This window comes from Grammomys surdaster, unplaced genomic scaffold, assembly GCF_004785775.1.
Source record: "Grammomys surdaster isolate TR1022 unplaced genomic scaffold, NIH_TR_1.0 98, whole genome shotgun sequence".
Taxonomy (NCBI): Eukaryota; Metazoa; Chordata; class Mammalia; order Rodentia; family Muridae; genus Grammomys; species Grammomys surdaster.
The window spans coordinates 855,988-862,897 of record NW_021604577.1 but is presented as its reverse complement, the minus strand read 5'-3'; the positions used below and the strand labels follow the sequence as shown (position 1 = coordinate 862,897).

At 48.9% G+C, this 6,910-nt stretch overlaps 1 pseudogene; it reads right to left on the bottom strand.

The window, feature by feature from the left end:
* Nucleotides 1–5,171: 5,171 nt before the first annotated feature.
* Nucleotides 5,172–6,478, bottom strand: LOC114633249 (annotated as a pseudogene).
* Nucleotides 6,479–6,910: the final 432 nt, after the last annotated feature.

Genomic DNA, 6,910 nt, shown 5'->3' with positions numbered 1-6,910 from the left:
AATCTCTGGAGACCAATGGTTGCCAGCTTTCTGTTCCTCAGAGGCACTGTGTGGCACTTTGCTACATTTGGGGCATTTTGAGATGTGTGGTAAGAGAAATAGCTCATACTTCCAGGGGCTTCGAAGGCCAAGGTCAGGGCCTGGCAGGGCTGGTCCTCTCTGAGGACTCGTGAGTGGGGGTGTTGGGCACATGCTGTTCTCTTCTTGACTGATGGTTGGTGCGTGCTATCTTTAGTGTTTCCTGACTTGTGGACACATCGTTTGACCTTTGCCTCCATTGTCACAGATGGGTGTTGTCCCCATGTGTCTGCCGCCTTTTTATAAGGGTATGAGTCATGTTAAATCAGGGCTAATTGTAATGACACATTCTAACTTGATTACTGCTCTAAAGACCCTGTCTCCAAATGAAACCATATCCTAATTACCAGCATTTAAGACTTTAGCCTGTTTTTGTAGGAGGAGGTGGGGCCTCCTTGAACCCTGCCTGAGGATTATACTCTCTCGATCAGACCTAAAGATCTGTACCTGGCCTGCTGCCCTTCAGTCCTTGACATGTGACCTGGGGCTCTCACAGCTAGTGACCTGGAAACAGAACCACTGAGGTTTGAAAACGCCGATGCAAAGACATGCTGAGGGTCCTCAAGTCAGCCTGATAGTTCCAGTATCAGGTGCTTTCTTTGGAGGAGAACAGAGTGAGGGAAGATGAGTTACCCTGCTGAACATTCTGAGCTGCTCCATGACAGGGACTTTTGTCAGGGGACCACTGTGGGAGCTCAGTAGAGTCTTTAGGCTGTGAGATCATTCCTAGGGGGCAGAAGGTCTGAGGGTAGCCAAAGAAAGGGATGGGGGAAGAGGGGTGTGTGTGTGTGTGTGTGTGTGTGTGTATGTCTATGTGTCTGTATGTCTCTGTGTGTGTTTGTATGTGGGTATGTGTGTGAGTATATATGTATATTTGTGTATGTGTGTGAGTGTGTATGTGATTGAGTGTGTATGTGAATGAGTGTGTGTGTATGTATGTATGTATGTATGGTGTATGTACGAGTATGTATGTGTGTGTTTGAGTGTGTGTATGTGTGTGTATTTATGAGTGTATTATGTGTTTGAGTGTATGTGTGTGTGTGTGTGTGTGTGCGTAGGCTAGAGGTGATATCAGGTGTCTTCCTCTGTTGCTCTAAGGCCCTCACTGTCATCAAGAAAGTTCAAGAATCTTTCCTTCCCTAAAAGCCAAACTGCGAGCTCCATGAGGGCTCACCTCCATCGGTGGCATTTAGTAGGCCTCAGTAAACATTTGTTAAGTGTCTGACTTGAATGACTTGGATACCATTTAGTTTCAAGGATGTTCTCAGTAAGACTTTTCTCTTGAGCTAACTTCCCCAACAGAGACAGGACAGGCAGGCTTCTCCTAGGCTGAGTACCTGCCAGGGCACCCAGGACACCCTGGGAAGAGTATGGGCTGGGCTGTCAGGCAGGCCTCTGAGGGGGACTCCTGTGCCCTCAATACCCTTCACTTCAAAAAGTCAGCTCCAGCTAAGGGCAAGCCCAGGAGGGCGGTCAAACAGAAAATATAGGCATGTGGTTTATGATCTGAAAGTACAACCTACTGCCCTGTTGGGGGAGGAAAAGTGGATTCCTGACCTCTCCTGGGCCCCATATCATCCTCAGGCCCCAGAGGGAAAGGAAAAGTCAAAGAGCTGTCGGCATTGTAGATAAATTGTGTCATACTCAGCTTAATGAGAACTACCTACCCCGCCCTATCTTGCTCACAAGTTTCCCTAAAAGTCAAGAAATAATCAGTATGAGTTCTTCAGCCTTTAGACCAGCAGTTCTCAACCTTCCTAATGCTGTGACCCTTTACTACAGTTCCTCATATGGTGGTAACCCCCAACCATAAAATTAGACTCATTGCTACTTCATAACTGTAATTTTGCTACTGTTATGAATCATAATGTAAATATCTGAGTTTTCTGATGGTCCTTGGCGACCCCTGGGAAAGAGTTGTTTTGACCCTAAAATGGTCATGACCTACAAGTTGAGAATCTCTGCTTTAGGTTTTACACATAGAAGCTTCCTGAAGTTATTTGTTTTTTTAAAGGAAACAGTCCATTTTAGGGGATAGAGACGTTGCTCAAGTCTAGAGTGCTTGCCCAGCGTACACAAGGTTCAGTTCCTAGCATCCTATAAAACAGGGTATGGTGATGTAAACCTGTAATCCCAGCAAGTGGGAAAGGGAGAAGGAGGTTTTGAGGTTGAAGGCTATGTAAAAAATTTGATGCCAACCTGAGCTGCATGAAAAACCACTAAAAGGAAAAAGAGGGAAAAGAGAACGGTCCATTTTAGCACTCAGTCAAAATCAAAGCCAGGGCCCAGAATATATATGACTCTGAACCCACCATTTTAAACTCTTTCAAATGGGCTGGAGGGAGTCTTACTATCTCCAGCTACTGAACACAACCTCCTAAAAGAGAAAGCAAGGGAGGAAGCCCTCAAAAAGCAGTGACTTCTGAAGGAGAGGGGGTAAGAGGGAAGAGAGGAAGGGAGGGAGAGAAGAAGGGAGGGAGGGAAGGAGAGAAGAAGGGAGGGAGGGAGGGAGGAAGGGAGGGAGGGAGGGAGGGAGGGAGGAAGGGAGGGAGGGAGGAAGAGACAGCACTCTCAGATAGCCCTGTGAGGCCTCAAGTTTCCAGGAGATGGGGAATTCCCCAACCTCCCCAGGCCTGGGAAATAGACATGAAGATTCATCTCCACTTTGACAGACAAAACAAAATCACCCCCTGTACTCTGTTCCTCAGCATTTGCCACAGTGATACCACCAAGTCACAGTGATCTGGGCAAAAGCCAGCCACTGCTGACTGAGAAACTGAAAATCATGTTCAGGGTGGGGATTTCAAGAGAGAGCAAATAAGGTGCTAGATAATGTTTTCCCTTCTTGGTTTACAGGAAGCTGTTAGTGTTCAAGTCATCTGTGAGTCAGCCGTTCAAATACTGAGAACTAAGGAGGAGTGGCCAGTACCATCAAGCAAGGTTGCCCTTGCAAATCACTTTTTAAAAAGTTAGGCGTGTGTGTGTGTGTGTGTGTGTGTGTGTGTGTGTGTGAATACTGATGCCTGGGGAAGTCTGAAGAGGTTGTCAGATCCCCTGGAACTGGAGTTACAGACAGTTATGAGCAGCCAGATATGGGTGCTAGAAAGTATCCAAAAGTATCATAACATCTCTCCAGACAAATCATGGGGTTTGTTTGTTTTTTCTTTCTTGCCCCAGAAGGATCTGGGAGGGGCTTGGAGAGGGCCATGAAGTAAAGGTGTTTTTTTGTCCTTTCTTGACATTACCTTAGAGTCAGCATAATCTCTCAAAAGATGCCAGTGGATTCCAGTCCGGCCTGGTCTGGGACTGGAAGTGACCTTCTCTGCCTGCTATTGAAGGACACCAGGAGTACAGCCTCCTGAAGGACCAAGCCCCTTTGCTTACGGAAAAACTGAGGTAATACTTGTTACGGTGGCAAGGCAGTACAGAGGGAAACAGCCCAATAATCTGGCCTCCTTCTAACCCCTCCTGAAAGAGATGTGTTAGGCCTTAAATGACTTCTCCAGGCTAGTATCCCCTCTACTTCTGGGATCATTTCCAGAGGTCACAAGAGTCTGAAAAGGAAGCAAGTTATCTTCACTCAAAAGAAAAACATGACTAGGATTGTCTACAGGCCCTTTACTATTTGGACTGGCCTAGAGAAGCAGATGCTTTTAGAACCAGACCTTTAGACCTGGGGAGCACGGGCCCTGGAGGGCTGCAGAGCAGGCCAAGAACCAGTCTGTGCTACAGTCATTTCTCCATGAGTTGGTACTTGGAGACCCTGGCCTAAAGAGGCCATTACAGAGAGTTGCACTGAGTCTACACGGGAAAGGCCTCCACAGTGTCTTGGCACCACCCGCCACAACAGGGGCAAGCCTATGGGAAGACATCAGTGAAAGATCGTGGAGGGTGAGGGGTAGCTAGGAGAACTAGTTAGAAGCTCTGAGGGTAGGAGTGGGGATGGCTCAGCTACCGGCTGCCCTTCAGCCCTGAGAGAATCAGAAATGCATACTTGGATATGTACTGGGAGGCTAGCCCTCTGCTCTCTTCTCCCCTTCAGCCACCCCCCACCCCCACCCCAGGCAGAAGACCCTAGGGCAAGCCCAGAACAATGCTAACCACACCACTGGAGCACTCCTCTGGAGACCTAGGGTAACAATGGACTTTTGTTTCTCAGCCTATAAAGGAAGCCCTTCTATGAGTTTCAGATACAGTGTACTTCTAGGTATACACTTTCCAAGTTCACAGTGTTCTAGGTATACATTCTCCAAATTCAGTGTCCTAGGTATACATTCTCCAAGTTCACAGTGTTTGAACATACCCCCCAGATTGTGTAACCCAGGCTGGCTTGGAATTCACTATGTAGTCAAAGAGCCAAAGACGACCAGGAACTCTCTGTCCTGGATCTACCTCCCAAGCACTGGGATCATAGGCATTTACCGCCATATCTAGTCAAACACTTCTACTTATAAGGCTGATAAAAGCCATGTCGAATGTCCGAGGCCACCGGAGAGAAGAACTTATCATTTCACAGGGCCTCACGTTGGAAAGAGCCCTTGGCCCAGAAGTGGTGACCCCTATGCCAAGATCATGCACCCAGTAACTCCATTGAGGTGGTCCAGCCCCACCAGAAGGCACCGTGGTAATGGGAGAAAAGAATGACACTACACCACATTGCTGCCTGTATTTACCATCTCATCTGAGGTCAAGGGCACCGGGGCCCTTCCCTGAGCTGCATCCTGATTCTGTAAGCAACTTCCTGTTTCTTTTTCTAGGTTATAAATGCTAGAGTTAGTGTGAGTAACTCAGTCAAGAGGTCCAGAGTCCGAGGCTGCCTCTTGGGGAGGTTGGGACTGGAAGGCTGACACACCTGTCCACTACTTTTTTTTTTTTAACAAGAAGCATACTTTTTTCTATACACATGTAAAGAAATTAGGACCAACATTTTAAAATAAAAATGAAGAAAAATCCCCTGTGGGAAAACATGACATTGGAATGGGGACAGCGTTGCTGGGAGGGGTCAGTACATTAGCCCTGGTGAGCTACAGCATCTCTGACTGGTCCAAGAAATGAAGATACAGGGAGGATGAAAGGAGACAAAGGATGGCAATTTACTGAGGAAGTGGGCCCCAAGCGGACCACGAGGTGAAACTGGGGGCTGTGGAGTGGGTCTGGGTGGAGGGAGGGGCCCCTGCTGGTAGACATAGAGAGGGGGTCTTGGAGGACCAGTGTATCCATGAGGGGACATCAAAGGAGGAGGGCCATGCATACCATGAGGAAGCATGGGACCTGGGTGACCCATGGGAGATCCAAAAGGAGGTCCTCAGGGGGGCATGCCCATTCCATGAGGCATTCCAGGAGGTGGCTGAGGTGGTGGCTGTCCCCCAGAGCCTGGAGGCCCAGCATGAGAGTGTCCTAGGCCATGGGGGCCATGGTGGGCCAGCTGCATCTGGGACATCCCTGGATGGGGCATTCCACCTGGTGGGAAGGGGTGAGGATATGAATGGCCATAACCAGGATGTTCAGCCCCTGGAGTTCCTACTGCTGGGGGGCCATGTCCTCCAGCCCCAGGCGACATAGGTGGTAGAGGCATGGCTGGGGTATCCCAGGAGGGAGGGCTCTAGGAGGTGGCACTGGAGGTGGGAACAAGCCAAGAGGTGGCATGCCTGGTGGAGGAAGCCTAGAATCCAGGGATGAAACCACAGGATTGGGGACAGAGGGTGGAGGGGGTGCATCAACAAACAGCTGATGAGGACAGTCAGCCTGGGACAGTGGGTCCTGGGCTGCCAGAAGTCGTTCAGCTGCTGAGCCATGGTGTTCACCCTTAGCATCCTTCTTGCAGGCATAAGACACAGTGATAGGGCGGTTACACAGGTACTGCCCATTCATGGCCTCAACTGCTGCATCTGAAGCGTCAAATGAGGCAAAATTAATGAAGGCATAACCCTTGGAGTTGCCTGTGTCAGGGTCCTACATAATCTTGGGGGTCTGTAAGATGACTCCAAAGGCGCTGAAAGTATCGGACGGAAAGCAGCTTTTCATCGATCTCTGGGTCCAGATTTCCGATGAAAATGTTGGCTCCTACATCCAGGTTTTTGTTGTGAGCTGAGGCCTTGTTCACCCATATTGGCTTCCCATAGAGTTTGATTATGTTCATAATCATAATGGCATAGTCAGCATCTTCCTCACTCAGGAATTCAACAAAGCCGTAGCCTTGGTGCTGGTCAGTGACTCTATCCTTCGGCATGTGGGTGTTGACCACTGGCCCTGCCTGGAGAAAGAGTTCCCACAGTAGTGGCTCACTCGCTTTCTCGTCTAGACCTCCCACGTACACCGTGGCATCCTGATTCCGTTCGGAGATCGGTAGCCATGCTGAAAGGGCTCTCACCGTCTCTGAGCAGCAGCACTGACACCTCATACCGGTCCACTCAAAAGAAAACACACGCTGCCTTTAGAAATGCTGTGGCTCAGCTCTCGGAGGCCCTTGGACAAGTAGACTTTTTGAGGAATTTTTTGCTGACCTCCCTGGAAACATCGTTTTGCAAGGGGCCAGCCCTAGCTAATCATCAGTCAACAGCTGGGAGTCCAGTACAGATGCGAGAAGAGGCCATCCAAAAGCATTATCTTGGAGTAGCTATGCTTCAAAACAAGGAGGAAGCCACAGCTCAGACATGAGGCAGCATTCATCAACCTGGTTCATGTGAAGGAACGGATCTTGCACGGTTCTATGGCTTCTATTACGATTTCTCAGCAATAGCTGGTTTTGCTGTGATAACGCTCTGCGGAGGCACTAAATGCCAAGGACAAGACATTGGGAGATTTTGGTCAAAGTCAATGTGCCAAGTCAACA